Here is a 16,751-nt window from a genome sequence, read left to right as displayed (position 1 = left end):
ATATATGCATATATACATAGATATCAGCTAATTTATTCTGTTGTGGCTGCCTAAATATCAGCATTGCCTTTTTTTTTAAATTTTGGCTGTGGTATACGGGCTTCATTGTGATACACGGGCTCTGTCTAGTTGCAGTGCAAGAGCTTCTCACTATGGTACGTGCACTTCTTGTGTTGTGGCATGTGGGCTCAAGAATGCAGGGGATCAGGGGCAGTGGAACGAGAGCTTTGTTGTCCCCTAGCGTATGGGATCTTAGTTCCCTGACCAGGGATAGAACCTACATCCCCTGTGTTGGAAGACAGATTCTTAACCACTGGACCACCAGGGAAGTCCCAGTATGGCTTGTTTATGTCAAGTTGATTTTTACAATTTCACACCAGCACTGGGAAAAAAATTGGGCATCGGTTTCTTTAATAGAATATAATTTTTCAAATGAAATTTTCAGTTGCACTGAACTATACAACCGTCTGTTGGCCAAACATGATGTTAAGATTTAATGCTTGGCTGTCACCCCCAAAGGAGAAGTATCTAGCTTCAGAATCTTGGTATGGTTAGGGAATGCTTATGTGGGGAAAACTTTTGTTTTGGAGAAAGTAGTTGAAAATAGTAGGATGATGACGAAGTGAAAGTTCTGTAACTACTAAATTTCAATTCAAGCTGTTGACAAATTCTGGAAGTTCCATGAAACCGTTTCTCAATTCTTTAACACTCAGAATGGCCTTTTTCTTTCCGAAGATTTGTAGTATGTGTATTGAATAAATCTTGTCCCCCATGGAAATATGTTTTTAATTCTGTAATTGAATTCAAACAGACATGTTACTCTAGTTAAATTTTATTTTAATTTCAGTCATATACTTGGAATGCATTTGGTCTGTAAAGTGAAGGATATATGTAGTTAAAAGAGTCATTCTTCTGTAACCAAGACTTCTGCTTTTGTCTTTAAGTTCTTTTCTTCACAACAAAACATGCCAAAGTAAATCTCATGATGGAGAGCCAGTACATAACTTCTGAAAATGAGAGTGAACACATGCCATTTTAAACTTTTCTTTCCTGTTTATGATTCAGATAAAAATCAAGCAACTCAATAAGAACAACATTTTCATATCTGTTATATGTGGAAGTGATTATACAGACCAGAATATTAACATCTATTGATACTTTTATTCATGTGTTGGTGTACATCCAGCTATCTGTCAGAATTCTGGAAGTTCCGTGAAACCATTTCCCAATTATTTAAGACCCAGAATGGCCTTGTTTCTTTCCAAAGATTTGTAGTATGTGTATTGAACAAATCTTTCTTCCCCATGGAAACGTATTTTTAATTCTGTAATTTCATTAAATTACAGTTAATTTGATTGTAATTCTGTAATATGCTCATTGACATGGTCCACCATATTTTGAAGAGGGGTAGTTGTTCCTCTTTAGTGATTACATGTTAGTGGTTTTTAAGGTCTATCGGTGTTCCAAAACAACTTCTCCATGTCACTTGTATGGCCCTCAACAGATTGCATTGTAGCTCTTTGTTTTTAAATTGCTTTTCCATGTGCCTGCCTAGAGCAGAGTTCTTGTCTCGCTAACCTTTGTTACCTCCTCAGTGCCTCCTGCATAGTTTTCATACATCATGGCTTTGCAATAAATGCCAGAATGAATGACCATATATGAATCCCTGAAATTATTATTGTGGACAGATTATGTCATCAACTGAACTTGGTGAAAAGATGGATGAGTGAAGAAGAGGAAACATTTAAGGGAAGGAAGATGGTTGAAAGGGATTAGAGATGAATGAAATGAGAATGAGATGATCAGGAATGATAAAAGTATATTAATTATATGTCCTGGTTATGCATTGCTGTGTTAACTAACCACCTTAAGCTTACCAGCACACAATCATAACCACTTTATTACACTCGTGGATTCTGTAGGCTAAATATTGGACTAGGGCCCAGTGGGAATGTTTGCTCCACAATATCTCATGCTCTTATCTTGGAAAACTTGATAGCTGGGAGCAACTTGGACATCTGAGAGCTGGAATCATCTGAGGGTTTTTTCACTTATTTGTCTCAGGCTTTTGGGCTGGGATGATTTGAAGGCTGGGCTCAGCAGGAATTCTGCATTGGAACACCTGTATGTGACTTCTCTGTTTGGCAGGAGCTTCTCACATTATGGTAGCTAGGTTCCATGTAAGACTGTCCCAAGAATGAGAAGTGTGAAAAAACAAGACAGAAGCTACTTGGCCTTTTCTGGCCTAGCCTCACAGATTACCCAGTATCCCTTCTGCTGTCCTCTATTAGTTGAAGGAATCAAAATCCTACTCAAATTCCCTGGGAGGAGTGTCAGTGAATTTGCATCTGTTTTTAAAAACAACAGTATTACGTGTCATAAGTGGCTCAGACAATGGCAGTGATGGGTAGAGCCAAGAACAGGGAGGTACATTATCAGTTTACTTCATTAGGGAGAGTGTGTATGAGAAAGGTCCAGTTTCATTCTTTTGTGTATAGCTATCCAGTTTTCCCAACACCTTTATTTATTTTTATTCTTTTCTTTTTGGAAAAATAATTTCATGTATTTATTTTTGGCTGTGCTGGGTCTTTGTTACATGGGTTTTTCTCTAGTTGTGGGGAATGGAGACTACTCTCTCACTACAGTGTATGAGCTTCTCATTATGGTGGCTTCTCCTATTGCTGAGCACAGACTTTAGTAGTTGTGGCACATGAGCTCAGTAGTTACAGCTCCTGGGCTCTAAAGCACAGGCTCAATAGCTGTGGTGCACGGGATTAGTTGCTCCACGTGGCACGAGGGATCTTCTCAGATTGGAGATTGAACTCTTGTCTCCTGCAGTGGCAGGTGGATTCTTTACCACTGAGCCCCGGGGAATCTCCCCAACACCACTTATTGAAGAGATTGTCTTTTCTTCCATTGTATATGCTTGCCTTTTTTGCTGTAGCTTGACTGTGTGAGTGTAGGTTTATTAGGGGGCTCTCTATTGTGTTCCACTGATCTGTGTGTCTTTCTGTGTCAATGCCATACAGTTTTGATTACAGCACTGTAAGTTTGTAGTATAGTTTGAAATCAGGGAGTGTTATACCCCAGCTTTGTTCTTCTCTCTTAAAATTGTTTTGTCTATTTGCGGTCATTTGTGGTTCCAAACTTTCCAGCTGGTGCTAGTGGCAGAGAACCTGCCTGCCAGTGCAGGAAATGTAAGAGGCTTGAGTTTGATCCCTTAGTTGGGAAGATCTTTTGAAGGAAGAAATGGCAACTTACTCCAGTATTCTTGCCTAGAGAATCCCATGGACAGAGGAGCCTGGTGGACAGAGGAGCACGGGGTCGCAAAGAGTTGTACTGAGGCGACTTAGCATGCATGTGATTCCAAACAAATTCAGGATTATTTGTTTTAGTTCTATGAAAAATGACATTGGTATTTTGATATGGATTACATTGAATCTGTAGGTTGCTTTGGGTAGCACATCTAAATGATATTGATTCTTCCAGTCTATGAGCATGGTATATCTTTCCATTTATTTGCCTTGTTTTCAGTTTCTTTCCTCAGTGTCTTAGGAGTTTTCAGAGTATAGGTCTCTCATCTCATCAGTTAAATTTATTCCAATTGTAAAGGGCATTGTTTGCTTTATTTCTCTTTTCCATAGTTTGTTATTAGTATATAGAAATGCAGCAGATTTATGTATATTGCTTTTCTTATACCATACTAAAATATAAACTCAAAGTGGATTAAAGACCTGAATATAGGACCTGAAACTACAAAACTCCTAGAACACATGGGCAGTAATCTTTTTTTATATCTATCTTAGTAATATTTTTTTAATATGCTGTTAGGGCCACAAAAACAAAAATAAACAAATGGCACTACATCAAACTAAGCCTTTGATGAAGTCAACAAAACAAAAAGACAACCCACTGAATGGGGGAAGATATTTGTAAATTGTATATTTGATAAGGGGTTGATATCCAAAGAACTCCTACAACTCAGTATCAAAAAACAAACAAAAGCCCCAGTTAAAATCTGGGCAGAGGACCTGAATAGACATTTCCCCAAAGAAGATAAACAAGGCATAGGAAAAGTTGCTCCATTGTCACTCACCACCAGGGACATGCAAATCAAAACCACTATGAGGTATCACCTCCCACCTGTTAGATCGGCTCTTAGCAAGAAGAAGAAACAACAAGTGTTGAGGAAAGGGAACCGCTGTGCTGTGTTGGGGGGAATGTAAATTGGTGCAGCCACTATAGAAAACTGTATGGAGTTTCCTCAAAGAGTTAAAAAATAGAGCTACCAAATGATCCAACAGTTCCACTTTTGGGTCTTTATCTGAAGAAAACAAAACAGTGACTCAAAAAGACATATACCCATAAGTCTTCATTGAAGCATTATTTATGAATAGCTAGTGTTCATTGATAGATGAATGGATAAAGAAGATGTGGTATATATACACAATGGAATACTACTTGGCTATAAGAAAGAATGAAATCTTGCCCTTTGCAGCAACATGGATGGACCTGGTTACCTTCCAGGTCTCAGTGAAATAAATCAGACAGAGAAAAACACATGCTATGATTTTACTTTTATTTGGAATCTAAAAATCAAGACAAATGAACAAAGAAAAGCAAAGTGGAAACAGACTCAGATACAGAAGACAAACTGGTGGTTGCCAGAGGGGAGGTGGGTGGAAGGACAGGTGAAGGGATGAAGAGGTTCAGTCTTCAGACTATAAAACAAATAAGACATGGAAAAGTAACATGCAGCATGAGGAATATAGTCAGTAATACTGTAATAAGTTTGTGTGCTGACAGATAATTAGACTTTTATGGCGATCATGTCATAGTGTATAAAAATATTGAATCACTGGTGTATACCTGAAACTAATATAATTGGAGAAGGAAACGGCAACCCACTCTAGTACTCTTGTGTACTAATTATAATCCCATAAACAAAAGTCAGTGGACATTTTCCTCAGTAATTAGATCATGGCTTATATTCATGATACTTTTTGAATGTAGTTTACAGTTTTTAATTGTTGCAAGTGATGTATAAGAATGTTTCTCCTTCAATAAAAAAATAAGAAAGAATGTTTTCTATGGAATTGGTATTCATAGGTGTTTAATTTTATTGTTTTAGAGATCAGGTATATAACAGCTGGCATTTCACTTGGGGAAATTCATCTTTGAGCTCCACAAGCCTTAGAATTAAGGGTGAATAATTGTCTGGTCAAATTTGCCTCCTTGTCTTAGTGTGCTTTGTAGTTTCAATTGTGATGCTCACCTTTGGTAAACTTTCTAATGATTCTTTTAAAAAAGGCTACAGTTCAGATATACTCACTTTATCTGACTGTCCACTGTGCTTTGGTGCTTTGTTAGTGTGTATAGAATTTTCTTTTTATTGTGCTTTAGGCTTGAAAAGCTAACTTCTGCTTTCATGAAATTTGAACAGGGGAAAGGAAAGGAAATAGAAGAAGAGGAGTTATAACAAGGACAAATGTTATATAGACTGTGGTTTTATTTTTGGCCCTGGAAACCACATACTCCTCTTTGTTGGGGAAGAAATGGTATCATATTACATTATCATGAGGCTTTGCTGACTCAAGGAATCATTGGGATCATTGGAAGAGCTTCTGTGATGAGCTGGATAGCGTGGTAATAATATCCTCGAAGGAGAGTCCACCCACTTTTTTCTACTTTTATTTGACTGTCTTTCCCTCCATCCCCTTCTCTTCCTTTTTTCATCTTTTTATGTACTCTTTCTTACCAGTTCCAAAGGGTTGGATGACAGGGACATGGAAAACCATACTGTTTCTTTAAATATATTTCAAAAAGTTTTTATTATGACATTTTCAAACGCAGACAAAAATAAGTGTAATGAACTCCTGTGTGCCTCACTCAGCTTCTACAGTTATCAACTCATGAACAGTTTTATTTTGTCTACAGCCCCATATCCCCTTTACCAGATTATGAAGCAAATCACAGACAGTATTTTGTCTGCAAAATTTCAGTATGTATCTCTAAAAGATAACTCTTAAAAATAGAATCACAGTAGCATCATCACCCCCCCAAAATTCCAAAGTGACCTAGTACTATTTTGTTATCATCAAATAAATCTTACCACAAACTTAAATGATCACCAGTATATAGTTAGTGGTCAAGTTGTTAAGAGTTATCTCACACATTTAAGAGATATCTCTTAAGACTTTTAAAAGGCTTTTGACTCCTCCTCAGTCTCACTGTTTTTGTTCTTGTAATTTTTTGTTAAGCTTACTTTCCTGTAAAAACAGCTGAATGCAATAATGACTTGAGTTCTTTATTCCTATATTGAAAACAATAGGAAAATAATATGTTGGCATCAATGAATGTTTCAAATTAAAAACAATCTAGATTAATGTAGTCAAGGAACATATTTTGGTATAGATTATTTTATATATAATTTCCAAATTACTTTCATGTCTTCTTCTAGTAAAAGTTGCTGAAAATCACTTGACCTACTTGAGAAATTTGTTATTCATGCCTTGTTCTCACTGGTTATTGTTTCCTTCTGAATTTGCAAGAAGCAGAAAGAGAAATATTTTTTGTGTATCAGAAATTCCCTTATGCGAGGAGAACTAGTGCCAGAGTATTGTCACTTAAAGTGAATCCACTTACATTTCATAGTAAATAGTAAACAAACAAAAAACCCACTATGATTCAGACTTTATCATGAAAAATAAAGTGAATATATGTTTTTTTATCTCATATATGGTACCATTTAGATTATAATTTTTAACTTATGAATGAAGAGGGAATCAACTATTTAGTTTTCTTGAAATTATTTTTCTGATGAAAATGCATGATAAAGATTTTTGACTTCCTTCCCTTTCCTTTGCATTTGTCAGCACAGATCTAAAGAGGGCCCTCTTTTGGGAAAGCCTTAGCAAGCTTTATCAGGTTTTGCAAGGGTGTATCCCGAGGTAGATTAAAGGTTAAGTCACTATAACAAAGAAAGCATCATATGGCATTTCTAAAATCTGACAGAAGTGTGTTAATCCCTCACAAAGTAGGGTAGCACAAGTCTAGGCTGATTCAGCAGCTCTAATCCATGAAGTCATTCAAGGACTAGATTCCTTCTTCTTCCCCTCTACTCCCTACGGTCATGTGTTGAATGCATGAAGTTGTGTCTGCCATGTGTACTTTCTAAGAGAAAAGTGGAGAATGCTCTAAATGAGAATGAGGAGGTGGACAGTTCTCTAAATCTGGGGAGAGTGACCTGTCTTTAAGTTGAAGCTGGTCCACATATCATGTCTGCACACATCCCTTTGGCTTTAAGTTAGATGGCCGCAACTTGCTGCCAAGGCTGGGAAATATTATCTCTAGCCCATACATCCGGGAAGAAGGGAAGGATGAGTAGGGCACAGGATTACAAGTGGGAAAGGGAGCAAAAAGTGGTCTGACACAGTGTATTTTAGTATTTTAAGTGTAACTCATTAAAAAAATTTTTTTTTAATTGAAGGATAATTGCTTTACAGAATTTTGTGATTTTCTGTGGTATATCAACAAGAATCAGCCTTAGGTATACCCATGTCCCCGCTCTCCTGGGCCTCCCTCCCATCTCCCTCTCCATCCCACCCTTCCACTTGTCCCTGTTTGAGTTCAGAGTCATAGAGCAGATTCCCATTGGCTGTCTATTTTACGTATGGTCTTGTGAATTTCTGTTACTCTCTCCATACATCTCCCCTTCTCCCTCCTCTCCTCCCACTGCCCATAGGTCTGTTCTCCATGTCTGTTTCTCCACTGCTGCCCTGAAAATAAATTCACCAGTACCATATCTTCAGATTCTATATATATGTCTCAGTATATGATATTTATATTTCTCTTTCTAAAGTGTAACTCATTTTTGATACCTACGTTATTGTTTTTTTCAGTGCATTTAATTAATCTAATTAAATGGGGTATAGTTACTTTACAATGTTGCTAGTTTTATTTTATTTTTACCAGCTAACTGCAAGATCCTCATTTGCCAGTGGCATTCATTGAGTGTGATGGGAGCAATTCTCCAACATCATTCTCATTATTGACTTTTTGAAAACCCTCGTCTTTTGAACATTTGATGTTGACTGTTGCATTCCCTCATTCACTGAGAAAAAATGACCCACAAAGAAGCAGAACCTAGTAATGTGGAAGGAATATTTGGAGCCTATGTGGTCAGTTGATCAATGAGTAGTTTCTATGTTAAGACAACTTTTGATTCTCTCTAGAATACTTAACTATGAATCTTCTGTAGTGTAAGTATATGTGATGATGCGTTGAGGTATTGCAAGCAGATAGGGTGGGGCTCCTCAGAGGAAGAGAACTCAGCCATCCTAGGCCTAAATCATTTTGTGATCTAGCCCAGCCACAGTGCTCGTTCTTGCAGAAGAATAGGTCTCAATAGTTAATGATTTTATAGGAGCAAAAGAAGGTAAAACTGAACAGATATAATCAGGCCAGGGAGATAACTTAACCGTGATATATCAGTTGTACTATTTCAAAGGTCAGGATTAGCCTGAAGCACATTCTTGAGCTGTTTTGCAGAATGCAAACCCTCTTGAGGGCACAATTTCCAGATCCACTGGAACCTAAGGAATGATGATGGTGACCTTTGCTGACCCTCCCAACTTCCATCAACTTGTGCTGGACTCTGTCAACCTTTCCCCAGTTCTATGCTGAATTCTCTTTGCTCCAGCCCCAGTCTTGCTGTTTGGGGAGATAATGCTCTGGGAAGTGTCCTTGTTGTCCTCCTTACTTGCTGCAAGTAATAAATCCTTCCTTCTGCTCTTCTGTTTGAGTCTGTCTTTTGGCTCGATACCTGCCAAGAGGTGAAACCAATTTTCTTGTAATAGTATTGCTCATGGTTTCTTCTGTCAAAACTTTTTTCTCCATCCACTGTTCTTTCTATCTCTCTCTTTTTTTTTTCTTCATTTTTATCAGCCAGGAGACCCTCAACCACAATCATAGCCAAAGACCCTAGCAGGGTCCTTTGTTGTGAACCCCAAACCTGTCCTAAAGAGTATATGTTAAATTATTGCATATACCTGTGTTATATGGACAGTAGGAAACCACTATCTGTAGTGAAGTACTGCAAGTCCACCCCAAGTCCAACATCTTGATCACCCACCATATGGCTGGACAGGCGCTGCATACCCAGGAGAGATAAGTCAGCTGACTTCTGTAACTTTTGCCTTTTGACCTTTTGAGTCTAATCTAGACCTAGGTTCAGTAGATCAACAAACTACTCAAAACTTTGTAGCCTGTTACTGAGCAACTAGCTGAAAGGAGACATAGTCAAGACTTTAAGAAAATACAGTTTATCCCTTGGTGCCTTGTTTAATAGGTAAGGAAGACTTGCAGGCTAAACTTTTACTCTCATCTGAGAGCTAAAAAAGTGTCTGATCCTGGAATAGCACCAATTCATGATATTAAATGGGGAGCCTAGAATGTACCCTTTATTCTGATTAAAGTCAGCCGAGCATTTCCCTTCTTTTTGCTTGTGTTTCTGCTGTTCAGTTCCCCTTTTACAAAAGAAAATTGGGGCTTAAGCTGGGGTTTACATTGTAGAAGAGAGCAGGATAAGGTTTGTTACTGTATAGTACCGACCCATTTTAGGTACTTTTGAATTGAAACATAACCCACAGAAACTGTTGGCAGGCATACAGCATTTGATTTCTCAGATAATTGTCAGTCTGATGTTTATTCATGATAGATTTCTTAACATTACAAACAGGCTCAAACTTTGTGGTAAACCTATGATGAAATGTGTAATAGCCAATGTGTTCTGATGTAAACTTCTGAAATTGAGAGCTTTAACTACATTACTGCTCTTAGAGCATTGCCAAGTATTAGACTGAGTTAGATAATATTGTTGATTTGTATAGGTAAAATATTGCCGAACATTGACATTTTCATATGGCTTAACATAGTAAGATGAGAATTTCAACAACCTTTGATCACTCTGCTTCTTCCTGTAAGGAGTTCATCCTTTCTCTACCCTGACAACTAGGGTTTCTTAATTACTATATTCCTTACCATCCTCTTGTTTGGTAATTCACAATCATCTCTGTACCCCTGATTGATTAAAAATATTGTGAAAGGATTTATATAATAGGCTGGATAACCTTAGTAGCCATTTAAAAAAACATTTTTCTTCAGGCAGAATTGTTATGATAAAGGAGTTCTTAGATCTTTTGGCTAAAATTGGTAGACCATGAAACCGAGAACCATTAGTTTGGTACTTAGATTTGTAACACTAGACGGAGAATACAACTTCATGGTGGTTTGGGTTTCTCGTTGGTGAAAGAGTGAACAGTGTCTGTTCTCTACTTTAGAATATTGGTATTCAGATAAGCAACAAGGATATACTGTATAGCACAGGGAACTATATTCATATCTTGTAAAAACTTACAATGGAAAATAATCTGAGAAGCATAACTGAATTACTTTGCTGTACACCTTAAACTAACACAGTGTTGTAAGTCATCTAATACTTTAATACAAAAAGAATATTGATGTTCAAAGACTAATGTGTTGTTTTTCAAGCTTTTAGCAATTAGCAGTCAGAGTAAAGAAAAGAATGTTCTTGTGCTCACTGTTAAGGAGACACAGAGAAAAGGGTTTTAAGTTGTAGCTCTTAGTTTCATTTTAAAAAGATATTTGTAACCCAGAGTTGGTTCCTTTGTGATTCTTTTGTCTGAAAGGCTCAGTCCTTTTTGGTGTGGAAAATGGGAGAATCACCTGGAGGACTCTGAAATTTTGTTTCATCTTTTGTTTTTTCCTTTGGAGCATCAAACCGATTCTTTCATTGAGAGTAATTGTCTCCAGTTTTCTTAAAATTAATTATGTCTGTATGTATTCTTATTGAAGTACTGTTGATTTACAATGTTGCATTCGTTTCAAGTGTATAGCAAAATGATTCAGGTATACATATATATATATATATATATATATATATGTATTTTTCAGATTCTTTTCCCATGTAAGTTATTATACAATATTGAGTATAGTTCCCTATGCTATACAATAGGTCCTTGGTAGTTGTCTGTTTCATTTATAGTAGTGTATGTATGTTAATCCCGAGCTCCTAATTTATCCCCCCCTCACCCCTTTCCCCTTTGGTAACCGTAAGTTTGTGTTCTGTGGTCTATTTCTTTTCTTTTTTAAAAAAATCTCCCAGATCTGTTATTGAAACTTGCAGTGATCAAATGACTTTGACATGCACATTGCATTTACATTTCTTATCATCAGTCCCCTTTCCCAAGGGAGAACTCAGTTTCACAAAAGTTGAGGGACTTTCCCACATTCACAGAACTGAAGAAGCCTGACTTGATCTGGTACCTGGCTTTGGCTGGTTCCAGAGCTCATACTTCTCCTGCCATTCCCTGTTCCTCTGGTAGAATGTGTGGGTCTATTTCTGTTTGATTATAAATTCATTTGTTCTCTTTAGTCTTTGGTATTGAGAGATTGGTGTCCTTCTTAATGATGCCTTGGGAGTCATAGTTTATCTGTTGAAATTTGGAAGTTGCGTGGAATTGCCTTTAGCCATCTGCCTAAATAGAAGGCTGATAATGACGCATCATATGCTTTTCCTTTTAGATCTCTCTTCCTTTCCACTGGAGAGGTTGTGTGTGTAGCGGTTAATAGTGCAGGCTGTGTGGTCGGAATGCCTGTATTAAAGTCTGGCTCTTATTCTTATCATATGACTAGAAAATAGTACCTTCAATAGGTTTGTTGAATTAAATGAGTTGCTACATCTGAAGTGCTTAGTGCTGGATCGAACCCGGGTCTCCCACATTGTAGACAGATGCTTAACTGTCTGAGCCACCAGGGAAGTCCTTAGAAATGCCAACACATAGCAAAATAGTGAAAGCTTGATTATAATTTTTATTATTTTTCTGTATAAATAGTAATTCTACAGGGATACTCCCTGATTCTCTTCTGGTCTGCTTATCCCTCTGGGTTTCATTGATCTTATCAGGACAATGATGTTTACTATAAGGGAAATCTACTCAGCCTCCTCTCCTTTTTTTTTTTTTTTAAATTTATATTTATTTATTTATTTATTTATTTTTAATTTTAAAATCTTTAATTCTTACATGTGTTCCCAAACATGAACCCCCCTCCCACCTCCCTCCCCATAACATCTCTCTGGGTCATCCCCATGCACCAACCCCAAGCATGCTGTATCCTGCGTCAGACATGGACTGGCGATTCAATTCTTACATGGTAGTATACTTTGATGTACTTTTCACAGTATTTGGCAGATAACGTGTTTCATAGTTTGCAGCTTGGGGTTCAGAGCCATGTTTTTGTTCACTGGAGGTTGGGATTATCTTCCTCTCTGATTTGAACATTTTATTGCTTGCATAGAGTTTTAGGGAAAGTGAGTAGAGAACATATTAATACTCTTTCCACTGCCATCTTCTAATTTCTGATCCCAGAAGCAACCACTTTTACTTTTAAAACAACACGTTAGTATTGTAAATCTCTAAGTGATGTACTTACGCTGCCACTTCTTGCTTTTTCAATTTTAGGTATGATGCATTGACTTCCTACTAGTACTGTGGAGGACATAGTTCTCTTTCACAACATACCTTGGGATCCACAAAGAAGCATATTTCCTGCATTCCCTTACCCCAGTATTTTTATGCTAGTAGTAAGGTTATTGTTGTTCAGTTGTTCAGTTGTGTCTGACTCTTTGCGATCCCATGGCTTCCCTGTCCCTCATCATCTCCCAGAGTTTGCCCAAGTTCATTTTCATTGAATCAATGATGCCATCCAACCATCTCATCCTTTGTCTTCCTCTTCTCCTTCTGCCTTCAGTCTTTCCCAGCATCAGGGTCTTTTCCAGTGAGTCAGCTGTTCACATCAGGTGGCCAAAGTATTGGAGCTTCATCTTCAGCATCAGTCCTTCCAAAGAGTGTTCAGGGTTGATTTCCTTTAAGATTGACTGGTTTGATCTTAAATGTAAGATCACTACTTATAGTCTGTTTTATTATGATGCTCTAGATGTTACATATGGCTGAAGTCTGCAGCAAACTGTTATTATTTTTCCTTTTCTGTACAATTTCTTATTTTCCATAAACTGATTTATTATTTTTAGGTTTGCTGCATTTTAACTAATTTATTATAAATCTTCTCTTAACACCTTCCGGTTCATTTCCTGGAAGAATTCCTTCCAAGAACTGTTTACCTTGATCTAGTTTGGCCTGGTGATTTTCAGTCTGCTGCCCAATGGCAGCTTCAGATTTCCCTTCACCATTGTTTGGGAGACTATCTTTACCTCTTTTGTTTTGAAACCCTTGTTTCCTGGATTCTGTGTATTTTATGATATAGTTTCTTTTTCTTTTTTTTAATTTTAATGGAGTATTGTCCTCAGGTAGCTATTTGAAGAGGGTGAATAGGAGGTAAAAATTTTAAAACCTTGCATATTTGAAAAATGTTTTTATTCTTTTGTCATTGTATTGATAGTTTGGTTGAGTATAGACTCTTAAGTTAGAAATCAGTTTTCTTCAAGAAATTTCTCCATTATTTTCTAGCTTCTATTATTGTCCTTGATGATTGCTATTATGAATTTTGATCCTTTCTATGAAACCTATTTTTAAGCTTGCTGGATCTTGTGCTTGTCCCTGTGATTTTGAAATTTTATGAGCTCTGCTGATTTGGTTCTGTTTCAATTGAGAAGTAATCTTTAATTTGGAGAAATTTTCCTAAATTTCTTCTTTGATTGGTTTCTCACTGCTTTCTCCTCTTGGAACTCCTATTTTTCAAATGCTAAATTTTCTGGATGGATCCAGAAAATTATATTTCCTCTCCAGTTTTTATTTTTATTTTTTGTTTCATATTTTGGGGATATTTTCTCAGTTTTATATTCTGACTCTTCTACTGAGCTTCTCATATCTATTTTCCCCCCAGTGTTCTTCTCTTTTGGTTCTGTGTACTTTATTTTGGCTGTATCCTGACCTTGTTTTATGCATGCAATGTCTTCTCTTAACACTAGGATCTTAGGAGGGAGCCTGGGCTAATGTGTACATTCAGCCCTCCATCTTTAACTGAAAACCTACGTGAGGAGAACTTTCCTTCATTTATATGAACTTTCATAGTATTCTTTGGCCAGGATTTCCCATTGACCAACAGATTATTATAACAACAATGAACTATTTTTTTCATTTATTTAAGTATGTATTTAAAATTTTTTACAATGTTGTGTTGGTTTCTGCCATACAACAGTGCAAGTCAGCCATAATTATACATACATCCACTCCCTCCATAACACACCCCCAGGTCATCACAGAGCACTAGACTGGCCTTGTGCTACATAGTAACTTCTCACCAGCTATCCATCCTACATCTGATGGTGTATATGTGTTGATGCTACTTTCTCCATTTGGCCCACTCTCTCCCTCCCCCACAGTGTCCACAAGCCCATTTTCTACATCTGTGTCTGCATTGCCCCCCTGCAAATAGGCTTGTCAATGCCGTTTGTTATCCATATACATGCACTAATATACTATATTTATTTTTCTCTTTCCGACCTACTTCACTCTGTATAACAGGTTCTAGGTTCATTCACTGCACTAGAGCTGACTCAGGTCTGTTCTTTTTTATGTCTAATATCACATTGTATATACGTGCCACATCTTTATCCATTCATCTGCTGATGAGCATGTAGGTTGCTTCCATGTTCTGGCTGTTTTAAATAGTGCTGCTATGCACATCGGGGTACATGTGTCTTTTTTCGATTGTTGTTTTCTCAGGGTATCTGCTGGGCTTGCTGGGTACCAAATTTTTAGTTTAAAATAAGGAGGACCAACTTAGATGCAAAGGAACAAGAGCTTTTTACTCTGACTTCTCAGCTTAGGATAATGGGTCAATTAGACCTGTTATCCACCGCTTATTGAGAGGCACTAAGAGTGGTATAAAGAGTTCGTGTCAGAGCCCAGTTTCTCCTCATTTAAGATAGTGGCTCTCAAATCTACCTGCACATTCAATTATGATGCCCTGAACCCCACCCCAGGCCAATTCAGAGTATCTAGGTATGGGTTCAGGATGTCTGAATTCTGAATTCTGAAAAAAACTTCCCTGTGTGATTCTGATGTATACTTAAAGGTAAGAATTATTCCTCCAGGAGCTTAAAATCTAGGTGAGAGTTAGACTATCACTTTAGAGCAGCATCAATTGCTCTAAAACATGGAAGGCAACAATGAGCTCTGTGATGGGTGATACAGAGATCATGGGCCCAGGAACCAGATAATTTTTAATTAATTGGGACCATCAGGAAAGGCTTCATCAGGGAGGTGAGTTTTGAGCTAGTAGTTTTCATAGGTGGAGAGAGGGGGTTCTCTAGGCCAGGGAATGAATGCTAACTATTTTGACTGGGATATGGAGTGTTTGGAGAGCAGTAAAAGTAAAGGTTGGGTGTTAGGTTGCAGCTAAATTATGGACCATGTCTAGTGTTTTGGCTAAAGAATTTTTACTTTATCCTGCAGGTGATGAGGAGGACTTTGGGGAGGCATGGAGGATTTCCAGTGAATGAATGTGGCATGATGACTGTGATGTCTTTGAAGGCTGAGCCAGTGGGAATTAAGGGCATGTAGTTTGAATAAAATGAGGCAGAAGCTGGGGTGAAAGGAAGACCAGTTGGAAAGCTATTGTCATGGCCCAGATGATAATTCTTTAAGCTAGAAAAAGAACATTGGAAATAAAAAATAACAATAATAAACATTTGTACAGTGTTTCATAATTAAGTTCTCTCTCACATCTCATTAAACCTCACAGTGACCTTGTGATATTTAGCTCCATATTTTATGAATGAAAGAAACTGATGTTCAGAGGTTACACTGTTGTAAAGTAACTTTACAGAAAATAGAAGGCCTGATTGGATAATGAAAGATCAGTAGTAGGGAGTTGCAAGGGAGTTGCCAGGGTGTCAGCTTGGGTGGCATTAGGTTGGCTGAGGTTGGTATTGGGTTGGCCGAAAAGTTCATTAATTTCTCACTGCCAAACTCAGTGGCAAGTTCCCAGTTTTGCTCTCTGATAACCACTTATTCTCTTCACATGACTCCTGTTGCCTCTCTGATTTTTAAAAAATATTTTATTAATTTATTTAATTGTGTCAGGTCTTAGTTGTGGCATACAGGATCTTTAGTTGCTGCATGTGGAATCTAGTTCCTTGACCAGGGATCGAACCCAGGCCCCCAGTATTGTGAGCCCAGAGTCTTAGCAACTGGACCATCAGGGAAGTCCTTGCCTCTATGATTTGCTAAACAATAACTTCTTGTCAGGGTGTGGTGGAAGGAAGGGAAGAAAGGGCTGTTGTCTTTTCAACTTGTCTCAGATAAAAATGTCCAGGCCTTTTCTGAGTGTCTTTGGTTTTCAGAAAGTGAAATTTTGTTGGATTTTGGAAGGCCTATTAGCCTGGGCATGGACAGTCTAGATGTGGGGGCTCCAAATACAGGACTGAGGACCTCATACTGATGAGCTCTGCCTTGAAAGGCAGCCGTGTAGGGTAGGGTAGCTGAGTAGCATAAGCTGTAACTGGGTGGAAATTGCTTTCTCTTGTGATTGAGACAGGGGCCACAGGGAAGAGAATGTGCAGCATGGTAGTGTAGGTATCAGAGAGCATCCCTGTAGTTCTGGTGGTGAGGTTGCTTATCAAGATTACGTCCTTGTTACAACTGGAGATGGATGCCATCCACCACTGTGGTAATTCATTTTGTTCACAAGTCTGCATGCCTATGTGC

General features: G+C 37.8%; 1 protein-coding gene across 1 annotated transcript in view; it reads left to right on the top strand.

The window, feature by feature from the left end:
- Positions 1 to 16,751, top strand: part of TEC (tec protein tyrosine kinase) — a 155,303-nt gene that overhangs the window by 37,202 nt on the left and 101,350 nt on the right. The gene's annotated exons all lie outside the window — the stretch shown is intronic.

The sequence above is a fragment of the Capricornis sumatraensis genome, chromosome 7 (genome assembly GCF_032405125.1).
Source record: "Capricornis sumatraensis isolate serow.1 chromosome 7, serow.2, whole genome shotgun sequence".
Taxonomy (NCBI): Eukaryota; Metazoa; Chordata; class Mammalia; order Artiodactyla; family Bovidae; genus Capricornis; species Capricornis sumatraensis.
The sequence above is the reverse complement of the archived record's forward strand: the minus strand, read 5'-3'. Positions and strand labels throughout refer to the sequence as shown.